The sequence below is a fragment of the Prionailurus bengalensis genome, chromosome B3 (genome assembly GCF_016509475.1).
Source record: "Prionailurus bengalensis isolate Pbe53 chromosome B3, Fcat_Pben_1.1_paternal_pri, whole genome shotgun sequence".
NCBI classification, from domain to species: domain Eukaryota; kingdom Metazoa; phylum Chordata; class Mammalia; order Carnivora; family Felidae; genus Prionailurus; species Prionailurus bengalensis.
Window position 1 is genome coordinate 110,079,070 of NC_057355.1, and position 17,694 is coordinate 110,096,763.

Consider the following 17,694-nt stretch of genomic DNA (forward strand, 5'->3'; position numbering starts at 1 on the left):
TCAGGAAAAATATGGTTCTTGTCAACATGAGCATTGTGCTAATATACACACATAGTTGGATGTTTATTTCCTTCCACACACATGGCCATGAAACAGAATAGGTTTGCACTTATGGGGAGCATTTTGAAACAGGTGTGAAATTACTACAACTCTGTATGAACAATAATAATGATAAACTAAGGAGGGAATAATACCAGTTAAGACCGTCAGTTGAGACAGTTGAAAAGAATGTTAGATATGAGTAGAGTTGGTAGTATGAGGATAGGGAAAGTTGTACTTTTGGGGAGTGTTAAAATAATATTTCTAGACATAAGAAAATACCAAACGTGGGGCACCTGGGTGGCTCAGTCGATTAAGGGTCCAACTCTTGATACTAGCTCAATTTGTGATGTCACAGTCATGAGACTGAGTCCCGCATTGGGTTTCATGCTGAGCATGGAGTCTGCTTGGGATTCTCTCCCTTATTCTATCTTTGCCCCTCCTTGCTCTTTCTCTCTCTCCAAATAAATAAGCAAACATTTAACAAAAAAAAAAGAAATAAAATACTGCACAAAATGCCACATTTGGTTTACCTAATCCTGTATCTCTGACAATAGCCAAAAGGGCATTTCAAGAGAGAGTACATGATTAGCTCCTTTATATAAATTTTCCTTGTATAAATTATATTTTATATATAACACATATATTATACATGTTATAAATTCCCTCCTGGTTTCCCTTATATAAATTATTATGCTATCTTATTTTAAATAAAATGTTCATTTTACTATTATCATTGCATAAATTTGACAAAATACAGGTCTACTCATCAGGTAAACTTGAGAACTATACCACTCTGCTTATATGATGCCTTGGCCACAGGAGGAAAGAAATGCAACCCAAATGCAAGCTCTTGGTTGAGGATGGGGCAAAATAGCATTAGTTAGATACTCTGGTGCTACCACAGACTGTAAGGACTGCCCAAGATTTCACGTCCCAATTCAACGTCATTATTTGGAGGCTATATAGTGAATATTTCCAGAAGCAGGAAGGGAAAATTCAAAATTATAAGAAAAGAGCAAGACAAAATCTGTTTCTTATCAATGCTACAAAAATTATTTGAGTATATTTTTTTAAAAAAAAGAAGTATGTGAATAAACTTTCAATTTGAACCACAGTGCTGAACACATCAGATTGAATATTACTGAGCATGATATAAGGTTTGACGTTCATAGAAGGAGACTCACTTCATTAAAATGGAAAAAGCCGTGGCTTTGGGGTCAAAACAAGAGTGTTCTAGAGTCGGCTTTGCTATTGAGTAGTCTAACATGAAACTTTTGGAGCCCCATCACTTTTTCTTTAATTGTGGTCAAATACATAGTATCATCAATTTTTAGGACCCACTTCTTCTTTAAAATGAAAATGGCAGTTGAAATGATTTTTAGCCTCAGCTAATTCTAAAGTCTTATGAATCTTTCAGTTAATTCTAATGCATGTATTTCTAAGAGCATTTTACAGTTCTTTTACCTAAGAATGGTGAAAAATGATGGTATGCTGATTCTCAATCAAGAGTCTGAGGCTCTGAAGATGACTTATGGGCCTGCTATATTTTATTAGATGTACTGTGATTTGTCTTACCAAGAGCATAAACCCTCTGCCTTAAAGAAAGGGAAAATCTTCTGATTTTAGCCTGTAATCCCATTCAGTTGAAACTACAGACCGAACTCTACACATGTTATAACAAGATGCACTTAGGACACTGCCAATTATTTGTAGAAGCTTTCTGTGAAAGAAAAATGTAAACAAAAATTATGAGAACAGGTATTCCCTTTTGTACTATATCTCAAAAGATGAAATTTATTTTCTTCAAAAGCTATGCTATGTCACCCTTGGCAGGAAAGTCATCCAACCTCTTTGGGTCTCAGATGGATGCTTTGCGTGAAATTCGAATTATACATGACCTGCCCATAGGTAGGTGTCTGAAACAGATGATCTCTCAAGGTATCTTGAGCTCTACAATCTATATTTCTGTGGCTTTAAATGGGAAACTAATTTGAAATACATTCCTATAAAACTCAGTCTTATAGAATTTTAAGACTTCTCTCAGAGAAATGTATTAGATTAATTCCCAATAGCACAAATGGTGCTGCTAGACATTAGAAGCAGGTAAGTGTGTACATCTTCACCTACACAGTAGTATCATTATTACTTGTAGACTTCCTAAGAATGCAGAATGCCTGTCACCCATCTGCATTAATCCATTTGGACCTATGTCCTTCTCCCCAAAGAATATTTTTCATGCTGCAGAAAAGATCACTGACCCTAACCCAGTTAGACAATATAGAGAAATTGGTCTGTTTATCTAAGAATTTCCTGAAATTATTCTCTGCTAAAACCTAAGAACTTTTTAGTCATAAAAATATCTAATTTGGGAGAGACAAAAGTCACATGGAGACTCTCATTTATCCTTAGTGCCAGATGGTTTATACACTAATATAGGTCAGGGGTGCCTGGGAGGGCACAATCAGTTAAGCCTCCAACTTTGGCTCAGGTCATGATCTCATGGTTCATGAGTTTGAGCCTATGTAGGGCTCTGTGCTGACAGCATGGAGCCTGGAGCCCGCTTCAGATTCTGTGTCTCCTTCTTTCTCTCTCTTTCCCTCCCCTTCTTGCTCTCTCTGTCTCAAAAATAAACGTTAAAAAAAACCTAATATAGGTGGTAACACGGTATAATATTAACATCCTTGAGTATACCACCCAGTGGACTGCCATGGGCTAGATGTGGCTAGATGTGCATGAGCACTGAGAAAAAGAATGCTCTTTCTGGAGTTCCTCTATCACCCTGTTGGGAACACAAGTTAAATACCCAATGACAAATACTACTCATGGAAGTGCAAAGATAAGAGAGTTAGAGGAAAACAAAATGCTAGAAACAAGTCAATAAATTTTATTCAACATGTATTTATTAATTGAGGACTTGACACCCACCAAGCACTGTTCTAGTCACCAAGGCATAGCACTGAACAAAATAAACAGATATCCTCCCTTTGACAGCTCAAATTCTAGTAGAACATCACTCAGAAGCCCACTGTACCAAAAGATGCTCAACTGCAGGGGAGAATATCAAGAATAGCACAGCCCAGTGGCAGGAAACAAAGGGAAAGTCAAGAACTAAGAGTCAGATGCCCAGAATCAAGGAGAAAAGTGATACAGTAGTCTAGAGAACAGCCAGTGATCACATCAACTTTTAGGGCCTGGCTAGGTTTTTAGTGCTGGCCTAGTTCCCATTGCTTTGCCATTCTGATTCTTGAGAAGCAAATCTCTACTAGGCAGGGAGCCAGGGCGGATTCTGACACCCAGACTATTTTAGTACCTGCCATGTTTTGGATATGAGACAAAACTGGCTCATTAAGTACGAAATTCTGCACACAATAACAATTCTGTGTGGTAATAAATTATCCTACATGGTGTCTGTGTATTTCAAATGAATACATAACTACATAAGAGATAAGCGAGTAATCCAAGAGTATGGAAGACAGTTGCTCAGAAAGGCATTAGGCTAAGTAGAAAAATTAGAAATTGAAGGTCATGAAGATGCCATGGATCAACTAGTCATCAAATCAATATGAGTCATCAGGACTTGAAACTAAACATAAACATTATGCCCCTAATCCAATAACCTTATACTGAGGACACATATACACATACACACACTATAAAATACACATGCACACAGAATCTAAGTATTAAAGAGAAAAGGTCTATATCCTGGGGTGGGGGTGAGGGTGGCAGTGGGAAGAGAAGAGTTCACGGGGTAAGTAATAAAATCTGCCATCAACTAAGAGATGAGTGTTTCCCTTTTTTGTCCTCTTATGTATTTGGTAATTCCATTTGTGTTCAAGCACTTCATATAGATTTCCTCCCTCTCAAGCGGCAACAGTACTGAACTAATCCAAGTTTCTTATTCCATCAAGTTATTTTGTCTTCACTTTTACCACTATCTTCAAACTTCATCCCTTAGAATACCTGGCAGTCAAGGTTACTGACGATTTCCACTATACCAGAATAAAAATGACCTAACATTAGTTAACATCCAACCAATTCTAGATAGCTTTTGCTTGACTATTTGCTAAATCAGAGGCCAAAGGTGAAGTGTAAGTCACCCTCCACTCTTACTTGAGTGTCTGCATGGAAGAACACCTTCCTTCATCTGATGGCCTTAACTAAATGAATCCACTTTTGATATTTATTAAACACACTGAAATTAAACTCACCAAAGCTCAATAAATTTTTTAGACATTTCAAAGATAACTCCTCTTAATTTAATTTCTAAAACTTTGAATGAATACATTCCCCTCTTTTCTAAAGCTGGGAATCTGTAGATAACCAAGCCTATAATCTACTCTAATGATAACTCAGAAAGAGAGTAAAAGGCCTTAAATCCATAACACTGAACTCAGTAATGGAAGAAAACTTGACTTTCAGCTTTTCTTTAGTTTTAGACTCAGTTAATAAATTATTTTTAAAAATATACAATTCCCATGTGCTCAATTAACTCTTAAATAAGTGTTTAGGCCAGAAGACCATGCAGGAAGGGAAGGGGGGGAAAAAGTTACAGAGAGGGAGGGAGGAAAACCATAAGAGACCCTTAAATACTGAGAACAAACTGAGGGTTGATGGTGGGTGGGAGAGAGGGGAAAGTGGGTGATGGGCATGGAGGAGAGCACTCGTTGGGATGAGCACTGGGTGTTGTATGGAAACCAATTTGACAGTAAATTATATTTTAAAAAATAATAATAAAAAAATAAGTGGTTAGGCTTTGGAAATGTAAGATGGGGGAATTTTTCCTACATCTATTTTGAGATATTTTAGAGTATGAATATTAACTATAAATATCCTTTATTGTTCTATTTTCTTCAGGCTCCTAGGAAATTGCAGAAAGATTCTGATAACCTGGTTCCCCACAAATTTATCCCCTGTCCTACCCATATAGATTAAGGAACTCATTAGTCAATAATAATTCATTCAGCATCATGATTTGAATAAAGCAATCACTTTCTGAGTCAGGAGGGGGGCAAAGGACAAATTGAAATGCTCCATATACAGCATCTTACCATCACAGTCTTTTAGTTCAGAGATATGATATTGAAATGTAAGACAATAAGAGGATTTATGTCTTTTTCTCATAAAACTTTTACTCCAAAGAGATATCTTGTAAAGGTTCCTCAGCACTACTGAGGAATACCTCTTTTTGGTATTCATGGATACCCTACATTAAACCCTCCTTTCTATGAATTCCTTTTGGAGGTATAACCCTAACTCCATTTGTGTAAAGACTTAATTTACTCTTACGTAGGGAAAATAATGACCAAGGGTGGGTGCGTAGAGGAAGAAATTGCTTTCACCCCATAAGTTTTTCCAGTGGGCACAAATGATGGAAATCTATGCTGCATCTTCAACCCAATAATCCATAGGTATGTCCAGAAACAAGGATCCTACAGCACAGTCCCAAGAATACTGTTTTCACTAATGGCAATACTCTTAGATGAAGAGAGGAAGGGTATAAGCAATATTTACCAGTAACTCCAAGTAAATCCTTTCCATCTGAATTGTCAGTTATGTCACTGAAGCTACATGCTATGAATCAACCAGAATTACATTCTGTTCGACTGCATAAGGGCATCTATAGTAATACAGTGAAACAGTTTGATTCACTTGTGTCAGCCACTAGCAGAAAACTTGGATAAAAATGCCTTAGAGTGCAAGATGGAGACCTACTATTGGTATAGCTGCTTCAATTCTTCATTTTATTCAGGCAATGAATACTGAGAATTGAGAGGAAATCTCCCACCACCTTTCTCTTGTGATGGGGAGTGTCCTCAAAGGAAAAGCAGAAGGTATGTTGATCCATATGCTTCAAAAGTCTTTCCAAGGTAGATTCAGAGTTCAATTTTATGATTAATATAGCATGTGTTGTCTAGCCATCAACAGAATTTACACAATAAACTGCTATTTAACTCATTACAGACTATGAAGTGAATTCTTGTTTCTTTACATGCTTTCTGATCAGAATTCAAAGATTTTCAGAAACAAAGATTTTCATCTTTGTTATAGGAAGCCCTCTCTTGATCCTTTTGGATCCCAGCAACTGTATGTAAACACAGTAAATAATCTCAATGAAACATTTAAAAATTGTTGAAGATCAAACAAATAATATCACACGGCCACATATGAATAATATACATAAAAAACACCTTGCCTTTCTTTAGAAGAAAATTATTATTATTTTTCTGCTGGTAAAATAACCTTTATTTATTTTGCGTTTTTATTTTAACTCCAATTAGTTAACATACAGTGTTATATTAGTTTCAGGTGTACAACATGTAGTGTTAAATTACTATATTGTACACCAAAAAACAATCATTGAAAGCTAAAAATTCCAAATTATTCTTCAGCAATTGAGTATGGTGACAAGTCATTGTGAGACAGTGGTCAGAACTGACAAATTTTGATCACTAACTTGCTTTATGGTGGTGGTCCTTTGTTCCCTAATAACACCCAGTGTTTCAAATTTTACCTCTGCCTCACTGACATCACAATCAAAGTGAAAATGACTAAAGACAACACATGAGTCTTTTGAGAAAACAGTCCGAGAAATAAATAGCAGTAACTCTAGATTAGCATGACTTTTAACCAGAGGTTATAAATAATGAGTAACAGATGTCTGATCCAGACTCCTTTTATTACATTATCTTAAGTGAAATTCAGGTTTATTTTTAAGCTCTCTTGGATCAGATACTATAAGGCAAGAAAAGTGTTTTTATTAGTGGGAAAGAAATGTTTTTCTAGATGAACCAAGTGGAAAAGATAAGACTAAAAAATTAAGAAGGGCGTTATCTTCATCACATACTGAAGAAAGAGGGTTTTTTCTTTTCTTTTCTTTTCTTTTTATCTTAAAGACACTGAAATGTTGGGAAAAAACAGCCTGGCTAACAATAAAAGAGATGTAAATTTTGTCTTGGATATACAATGGCCTTACCTGACACAGAATGAAGCCCAAGAATAAAATGAATCACTATCCCATCCAGCATGGGACTATTATGAGTACTGATAGATGTCAGTACATAAAAAAGAGAAAGAAAATAGTTAGGTAGAAGAGCAGCATATGAAAAATGGCAGTCAGTTAAGAGTCCGACTCTTAATTTTGGCTCAGGTCAGTATCTCATGGTCGCGAGACTGAGCCTCGCAATGGGCTCCACACTGGGCCTGGAGCCTGCTTAAGATTCTCTCTCTCTCTCCCTCTCCCTTTGCCCCTCCCTCACTTGCATACACTCTCTCTCTTTCTCTCTCTCTCAAAAAAAGGAAGAAAGAAAAGAGAAATTAAACCATACTATTTTTCCGGCTTTTCACATAGTCACAAAATGTAGTAACACTTTTTACATTCCCAATTGTTTCTCTTCATCTCTCTTCCCACCCACCACTTCCCATGCCAACTTGGCCTAGTAATTGAAACTTCCAGTTGAATCAGTCCCATGGAAATGGAGCATAGAAAACCAAAACTAACTACAACAGAAAAAAAAAATCTCTAAACATTTTAACTTGGGTGTTGAATTTTCTCATTTAATGAAAACTCATGAGAATAATTGGATGCTGAGTCAATGAGCCAGCAAGTATTTATTAAGCACCTGCAAAGTACACAGCATTGTCGCAGACGCTGCGGATTAATTAAAAAATAAATAAAACCAGATGCTTCATCCTCAAGAGCATAGAATATGTTAGGGACACAGACTAGAGAATATTATGTAAGGTATTATATTATATAATTTAATAAGGGGTTAATTTCTAAGATTACATTTTAGAAAGTAAGAGAAAAATAGTATACTGTATGTTTTAGTCACTATGATATCTAATTTCTAGTATTAAAAATAGAACTAAGAAACAATGGCAATAGTAAAAAGTACAGAGGGGAATTAGTGGATTTGATTTAAAATCCCTTCTATTGCACTAAAAGAAGGAAAAGCTACTCATTAATAGTTGACTTTGTTAAACATACATATTAAGATTTCTAGAGAAATCACTAGAAGAGTAGACACGGAGATTATAACTTCCAAAATAGCTGATGGGGGAAAATTCAATCCAAAAAAAACAGAAAAAAAAGAGAAAGAAAAAGAAGTAGAAAAATTAGAAATTGAAAGCACAAAGTAAGATTATAGATAGGAATTTTAAAGTACTGGTAACTAAACCAAATGTAAATGGACTAAAATTTTTAGTTAAGATTGTCAAAGTGGATTTTTAAAAAATACAACTATGAACTATTTATATGAGATTCAAAAGGGAATTAGAACACTATAAGGTTGAAAGTCAAAGGCTAAAAATTATAAATCAGGCAAATATTAATCAAAATAAATCTGATATTAATAATAGACAATAGGCCCCATTCAAAAATCATTGTTAGAGATAAATACAAATACTACTAAAGATCAAATAATATGATAATTATCACTAGAGATATTCTAAGTTATTGCTAGAGATATACTAGTTATATAATAATGTTAACTATACTTGAATTTAAAATTAAATTAAATTTAAAAAAGAAACAGGGATACAAAATATAATAGTTATATAATAGATGTTAGATGCATAACAGTGATTTGTAGAATAACTACGTATTGGTCAAAATTTCAACTACCCAGGAAGATATAATTTTAAACTTGAATATACCTCGTAACATAGTTTCAAAATATATAAAGCAGAAATTGCCAATAGACCGGAGTTAGAAGAATTCACAAAGATGAATGGAGATTTAACACATCTCTCTTAAAAACTGATTCATCAAGCAGATGAAAAAATCATTCAAGATGTTGAACAACACAATTCATGAGCCACAAAAACTGGAGATTTAATTCTTCTCAAACATTAAAGGAAGATGAACAAAAATCAACCATATCAAGACAGTAAAACAAGTCTTGACAAATTTCAAAAACACTGGTACAATGCAGAATATATTTTCCAGCTAAAAACACAGCAGTTAGCACTCAATATCTATAAATACAGAGAACAAACTGAGGGTTGCTGGAAGGGAGGGAGAAGGGGGAATGGGACAGAATGGGTGAAGGGGAGTGGGAGATACAGGCTTCCAGTTATTGAGTGAAGAAGTCATGAGAGTAAAAGGCACAGCATAGGGAATATAATCAATGATACTGTAATAGTGTTGCACAGTGACAGATGGTAGCTACACTTGTGGTGAGCACAACATCATGTATAGAGAGGTTGAGTCACTATGTTGTACACCTGAAACTAATGTAACATTGTGTGTCAACTATACTGAAATTTAATTTTTTAATTAATAAATAAAAATAGAAAAAAAATTTGCAGTCAACAGCAAAAAGAAAACAGAAACACTCATGCATTTAGAAATGTTAAAGTAAGCTTTTAAATAACCTATAGTTTAGAGGAGAAAGGAGATATTGAAATCGAAATTAGAAAATATTTAGAACTGAACACCATCTTGTATCTAATCTAAAGCATGCAGTTTTTCACATTTTAATATCTCTGAAATCAGAATGTATCTTATGATCAATGATGACTTTCCATTATAGTTCGACAGATGACATAATTGACATTACCTGCACATAATAGATTATTATTCCTGGTGATTTAACAAGAAAATTGCATCCTTCATCTTTCAGTGCACAAAACATTGAGGATCATTTGAGGAAAAAAATACCAATTCTGTCTGTTCACCAAAAATGATCCAGTGACATATTTATGGTAACATCAAGAAAGCACCAATATCAAAACCCACGTAATAGCTGTCAACGTTTTGGAGGAAGATCTCAGGGAAAATAGTAAATCACTCTTTAAGGAATGCCTTTGATGGCACAGAGGATGACATAATACAGACAAAAATAAAAGTCTATGACTGAACCAATGAATGATTCAGAAGAGCTGGATTCTGAATGTGAAAGAATTTAATAACTATCTTAACTGATCTAGTTTTATATATTCTTTCATATATATGCACAAGAGCAACATGGCATAATTATATGTTTTTAAAAGTTTACAGAATCATCTGACAAGTATAAATAAAAATTTAAAATGATGAGAAACCATTATGCTACAATTGTATTTTTTTAAGTGTTATATAAAATAATGTTTAGAATAAACAATGAACTATGGTACCACAAGTGACAATTGTGTGATAAAGCTAAGAGAAAGTATTGAATAATTACAATAAAAAATATGAAAGCCTGAAAATAAATGAGCTCAGCATCCAAGTAAAGATGTTTAAGAAAATAAAAGAAAAAAATTTAAATGAAGGAAACAGCTAAGAGCAAAAACTAACAAAGAAGGAAACAAAAATATGATGGAGAGGGTCAAAAAAAACAAAACTTGGTTCTGTTTTAAAAAACAAGTATAAAAGTGCCTAGCAACATTGATCAAAGAAAAAAGCAGAAATAAATAATAATAAAGAATAAACATAAATGATGGCACAGCAGACATTAACAACTTTGTGTCAGAGATGAAAAATGTATGCTAATAAATTTGATAATTTATGTGAGATGAACAAATTTCTACAAAATGTAATTTAACAAAACTTACTAATGTATCAAAACCGACTCAAAAAGAAAAAAGGAAACTTTTCTTTTGATACTATAAATACTATAAATGACACTGTAAATATTGAAAAATAGAATCAGAATTAAAACCTTAGCACAGTGTCACTAAGTATAGATGGTTTTCCAGGGATGTTCTATGAAACAGTCAAGAAAGATTGATTCAGTCTTACATCAACTCCTTCAGAATTCGGAAAAATTCGGAAAAGTGCTCTTCCTTCTGAAGCTAGTTTATCTTGATACCCACTGCCATCTCACTTATGAGTATAGACGCAAAATTCTCAGTAAGAGTTTTGGATTGTAAAGGACCACGGTGACATCTCAAGTATTGGTAGAATTTTTCCTTTTTTCTTTAAACTGAGTGGTATGTATATTTTGCTGTATTGAAACTGTACATATATTTGATAGACGCTCTTTACATGTATGATGTATCACATGACAAAAACAATTTTAACGAATAAAAGATACTTGTAATTCCTGCCCTCATCAAAATGCATACTTTTAAAATATATATAAATAGGTGTTTATTTTATAATCCACATGCAACTTTTTTTTATTGTGGGAAGAACACTTAACACTACCCTCTTGACAGATTAAAAAAAACAATCTACCCTCTTGACAGATTAAAAAAAATTTTTTTTAATGTTTATTTGTTTTTGACAGAGAGAGAGACAGAGCATGAGTGGGGGAGGGGCAGAAAGAGAGGGAGACAGAATCCGAAGCAGGATCCAGGCTCTGAGCTGTCAGCACAGAGCCCGACGCGGGGCTCGAACTCACGGACCGCGAGATCACGACCTGAGCCGAAGTCGGACGTTCAACCGACTGAGCCACCCAGGTGCCCCGCTCTTGACAGATTTTTAAGTATAAAACATAGTACTGTCATCTTTAGCACAAAGCTGTGCAGCATATCTACAGAATGTTCATTTTGCATAACTGAATCTTGCCCAACAAAATGGGTATAAAGTTTCATGACACTTTTTTTACTTGCACATTTATCTCCCCACTCTTGGAAACTTTGACTTAGCAGCAAAGTAGGTTGGCTCTGACAGAGGGAGTATGGTATGTTTTTTCAGAACTCAATTTTGTATGCATATATATGCATAAATATGTATGTATAAATAATAGTCAAAGTCTAGAGCTCCAGCCACATAAAAACTAAAACCACATTAAGTCTCTCATTCCCATTAGTTTTATCTTACTTCAATAAATATTTTTCAGGCAAGATTCATGATATAAATAAAAAAATTTGTCTCTATAAGTTGGTATATTTTGGTCTCTCTCTTCATATATATATACATATATGTACATATGTGTATGTATATATATATGTGTGTGTGTGTATTTCTATACATATTATGGTAGTCTTGATTTTTAAACATATTATTTTATAGATGCTATGATTAAACAAAACCAATCTTTCTCATGTCCAGGAAATAAAATTCAGCCTTAAATTAAAAAAAAAAAAAACACCCACCAATTTTGTAGTCAGAGAAATCTGGCTTTAAATCCTGACTCTGCCACCATTTAGCTGTAGGACTTCAGACAAATCATGTCATTTTGTCCTTGCTCCAATTTTCTCATCTGAAAAATTGTCGGTAATAATATCTATCTCATAAGACTGTTATAAATACATTTATGAAAATTGTATGATTTTTCATAAATTTTGAAAATTACAAACAGTGTCAGGCCCATAATTAGGGCATAATAAATAGTTGTGGGTAAGAGCAGGATATTGTAGTCCTCTGATTATATTCCTAATGAACGAATAGACCTCCCTTCTTCTTCTTCATACCACCCTCGTGTTCCTGTCGAAAGATGGAGTCCTGGAACCACCACCAGCACCTCCCACACCCACACACTCCTACACTACCACAGCTTAGGCAGACGCTGGTCTCCATTCTGCTAAAACTCTTGTCAGGATGAGAATGTGGCAAGTATTTATTATAAAGATTAGGTTTCTCCTGGAGGGGGAAGGAAGGGGACCCAACTCAGAGTCTGTCCCTTTAGAAATGAGGAGGGAGCACTCTTCTAAGATTGGGGAAAAGATGGGCTGAAAGGCACACAGTTAAAGTGAATACGGAAGTCTGGGTACCATCAAGCTTGTTACTTAGTATCTCTAGACCTCAGTTTCATTGAAAAAAAGTTGGGTCAGACAACACGTATGGTCCTGTTCAGTGCTAGCACTCTATCAGCCCGTGTAGGATGATGTGTCACAGCAAGCTTAGAAAAAAAAAAAAAGGAAGTGGTAGGGATTGTGCCAGGGGTTCAGTGATAAATAAATAAGAAGATTATTCCACAATGACAAAGATGAAACTAGACTGCATCATTCAAATGGCCCGAGGAAGCAGCTAGAAAAATAATGAATAAATTGATGGATGGTTGGCTTCAAAATTGAGGCTACCAAAGTTACACAGGATGCCTGATTACTAATGCTATTGTAAATACTTTAATACTAAAAGTTGATCTGATATCATATGTAAATAATTTCATTATGTTATCAATCATATTTGTTTATTTTTCAGAAAATGTTGATTGTGAGATCATAGATCAAATGAAAAATATCATTCTTTTATCAGTTTCTTAATGAACAAGAACAGTTTTGTGAAATTAAGAGGGCATAGAGCATGGTTTTGCAACATGTCAGAAATGAGGGCATCCCTATAAGAGTACCCCAAGACTACTCCCTGATGAGTTCATTACAAATACAACTCCCTCGGAAATGCACATCGTCTTCATCAATAATGCAAGTAAATCAAAAAGTAATTATTTCCACATTGGCATACAAATAATTTTAGTCTAAGTAATCTCTTTATACATCAAGAGTGAAATTACCAGAATATTTTCTCTTAATTGCTATATATGTTTTTCCTTCATTGGCATGAATCTGCTGTTTTATACAAGTGAAGGGTCTCCACACTGAATTCAGTCATCTTATCTCACTCTTATGCTATTATTATAGACACAAAAGCAGACGAAACCAACTTAAAAGCAGCCTACTTAATTCATCTGGAGGGTGTATTATGTTTGATTCTTCCCATCCAACCAGAGAGATCCTCACATCTTCAGCAAAATGTCATTCACACATATATCCCCACCCCTATCCCCCATGTTCCTCCATGGTTTCCTCATAAACCACACCTTCTCTGATCTAGAGATGCTGCCTTGGGTCACTTCACACACACACGTATACACACATATACATACATACTTCACAGAAATTAAGCCCTCATCAAAGGTGCAAAATCATTTTTCTTTTAGACATGTTTATAACTTCTCATAGTTTTCACCAATGATATACTGAGGCTTAAGTGGTTGCTAAAGATAACCACCAGCCTTTGATAAAATTAAAAGTGCTGAATTCCAACTTGGATATACTTCTCAATTCATTTTCCCCCACCACAAGCCATGGAGGTCTTACGTCTGAAATTTGATTGTCTGACTTCCACCAAGCCTACCATCAATAGTAATCATCAGCTGACATGTTCAAGCTTTGCTTTCCAGGAAACAAGAAAAAGAAGATCCAAAGAAAACAGAGCTTAGATTGTGATGTAAAGAACATTCATTTATAAAGTTTAAGGCTTACCCCACCACTGATCTAGATGTGTTTCTGAGTATCAGTATATTTCTTCGTTCACAGAATCAAAGAGCTGGAGGAGTCACTGAGAAGTCATCAAGCCAATCAGTGGGGTTCAGATGGAACTGTACCCAAACTAGGTTAAGAAAAAAAAATCGATCTCCTTTCTGGTGAGGTCCCAATAAGTAACCACAACTTCCAATTACCCTATCTCCAAATCTCAAAACCTCACCCGTTCCTCAGATCTTTCTGGATACAGTTAAGTCTCTTTTGTTTTGTTTTAGCTTTGGTAACATTTGCATAATAACCCTAATACCAAAAATTATTCGTGAATATAGAAAATAAAGAGGTATAGAGAATAAGTCTATAGAAGGTGAGAATTACAACGTCTGCTGTGAAAGTCCCCACCATCCTGGACTTGATTTCACAATGACTGCACAATGAAAGTTTGGATCTTTCTATCTTATTTTCCCCTTCCTTGCTATGATCTCTTTTCCTCCCTTCCCCTGCATTTTGGGGGAAAAACAAAAGATGACAGATGTTAGGTAAGAATCCTGGATTTTCCCAACAAAGAGGAAGTCGTGAAATCATGAAGTTGCCAAAGGATAGAAAATTATTCTGTGATGTGTGTTCATGGGCTGAGAAAATCCCCATCACCCTTACCGCTCTCCAGTAAATGAATGCCAACTTCCTCAGGGAACCCAATGTCCACAGAGGGGAGTGAAGAAGTGTTGTGCAGCCAGCACACCCTCCAGGGTGAGCCAAGACATCTAGTTCCCTCAGGTCTTTCATCTCATACCCACTCGCCGTATCACAAGGCCCCCACAGAATGCCTTTCTTTCTTCCTTCCTTTCTTTTTTTTTTTCAGAGTGCTTTTAAATAGGCTTTCAATGGCGTACTAAAAGAGAAATGTGTTCACTAACAGTCACTGAGATGGGCCTAACCCAAGGCTGGAGCCAGGCCCATTTCTCATCCATCTGCCACCCACCCAGAATGTGATGGTGTTGCCACCTACCCATTGTTCTGCCTCTTCCATATGGTTGGAAGGTTGCCTTCCTTACTCAAAAAGGTAACACACCTACTATAAAACTTCTACGTGACAAATCGCTTCACAGACAACAGCTACAGTTTTATTCAACTTCACTGTGTGTTTGCTTTTTTTTTTCCAAATTTTCCCCAGTATTTTAATGTCTTGACTACATTCATTCATTCATTCGTTGTCTCATTCATTTACTGAGCATCTAATAAGTGTCAGACATCATACTAGGTTCTTGTTAGGAAACAGGGAGCAAATGTGCACATTCCCTGTGTTCAGGGGAGCTTACAGTCTATCTAGTGGAAAAGATTAAATTAAAAAATTACAAACAGCCTTTGTATGGGGAGGTGTGTCACACAGACAGACAGACAGACACATACTTGGTGTTGGGAGTTTATTAAAGGCTGAGATTACCTACATTGGAAGGTCAGAGAAGACTTCTAGTGAAATAGTGATCAAGCTGCAATGTAGAGGAAACAGAAGCTCATTCTATAACAAAGCCACTTTCTTCTCTTTTACACAAATACATATTTCACTTGAGTCAACATTGTTCATAATTTCTATTAAGAATGAGAATAATCCATCCTCTCTCTTATTTATTATTTTTTTTTAATTTTTAATGTCTATTTATTTTTGAGACAGAGAGAGAGAGACAGAGTGCAAGCAGGGGAGGGGCAGAAAGAGAGTGAGAAACAGAATCTGAAAGCAGGCTCCAAGGTCTGAGCTGTCAGCACAGAGCCTGATGCAGGGCTCGAACCCACCAACGGTGAGATCATGACCTAAGCTGAAGTGAGACACTTAACCAGCTGAGCCACCCAGGCTCCCCCATCCTCTCTTTTAAAGAAAAGGTTGGATACTGAAAATATAAGACGTGTCTAGCTCTCTGTTGAACAATTAACAGAACACCGCTAGTCTTTTCCCCTTTGCTTTCCAATTGAAATTGTTAAACTCATGAAGTTTAAATAAACAGACCACCATTCACATATAAAAGTCATGTTGTGGGGCACCTGGGTGGCTCAGTCAATTAAGCAGCTGACTTCAGCTGAGGCCATGATCTCACAGTTCATGGGTTCGAGCCCTGTGTTGGGCTTGTGCTGACACCTCAGAGCCTGGAGCCTGCTTCAGATTCTGTGTCTTGCTCTCTCTCTCTCTCTCTCTCTCTCTCTCTCTGCCCCTCCCCTGTTTGTGCTCTCTCTCTCTCAAAAAAAAAAAATGGCAAAGGCATGTTGTTCACCCACCATCTAATTTGTAGGATACAAATGAGAAAGTCTGGGTTTTTTTTTCTTTAATGACAAGACTTCTTTTTCTGGTCTCATTTTCTGTGACATCCATGTAGTTTCTCATTCCATTTTCCCCATGAAAGCACATGAAAGGTATATGTTTGCAAAGACAGTTTACTGGATTGAACAGGGAATGAGAATCCAACTCAGTTCAAATTATTTTCTAACACCTTACCTAAGGGGTCTCAAAAACAAAAACTATGTCCTTCATTGGACAACTTACAATATCATCTCAATTTTTCCTGGATATTTTGTGAAGATACTGCTTGGCATCTTCAAGCCCCAATGTTTTTTCTTAATCTTACAATCCAAACCCCTTCCTGTAATTCTGACTACAATTTCCCACATGTATAAAGCCTCTCAGGGTCATCCTAGATAAAAAGAGTTTTCTCTTTAATTATTTAATTCTGCTGCCCTGCTTTTTGTTAGCATAACCTCCAGCATGTTGGTTTGGATACACTGTCTCAGGGAAACTGGGAAGATTAATCAGGCTTAGTGACAAAGATCCTATGTTTCTCATCTATATGAAAACATAAAATATGGCCCAGTCATACCTGGAGTGTTTCAGGAGTGATTATAAGGAAGCAACATAGATCTTGTCCATTACTCCCCCTTGTTTATGAGGCCTGTCACTCTATCAGAGAAGAAAATGAAATAAGTTTGCCATGATTTGTCTTCACAGTGCCAGGCTGACTGTTTCCTAGTTTATCATACATTTTTTATTCACTCCCACATGATAGTCTCATTGACAGTTTCGTGCCAGTCTTAAGGAAAGGGCAACTCCCAAGGTTATATAAAAAGGGGCCTGGAGTCCAAGGGGATTCATATCCAAGAAGCTGCAATCCGGGAACGCCTGCAGGGTTGAAAAACTGGGAACCATACCTAAACTAAGAGTTTGAGTAACAATTATCAGAAATTAAAAGCAAATAGAACCTTAATACTAAGGGACATCTTTTTGTCATTCCCTGATCATTTGTTTATTTTCTGTGAAACAGGGAGCGGTTCCCAAGCTTGGGTTTCCTGGCTGGAGTGTCAAATGACAGGCACAAAGTAGAGCCATCTGAAACTTGCTCTGGGCCCGTGCCCTACTTAATAGCACATAAATAACTCAGCAATCAACTCATAATCAATGCTCTCCTGCTATTAAATTTCCATGAGGGCATTGTGCAAGATGGAAGTCGTCTACCACAATGCTATCTTCAAAGTACT

The 17,694-nt window shown here is 35.9% G+C and overlaps 1 protein-coding gene across 1 annotated transcript in view; it reads right to left on the reverse strand.

Moving 5' to 3' along the window:
- The window catches only part of KCNH5 (potassium voltage-gated channel subfamily H member 5), a 309,803-nt gene that overhangs the window by 156,179 nt on the left and 135,930 nt on the right, over positions 1 to 17,694 (reverse strand). The gene's annotated exons all lie outside the window — the stretch shown is intronic.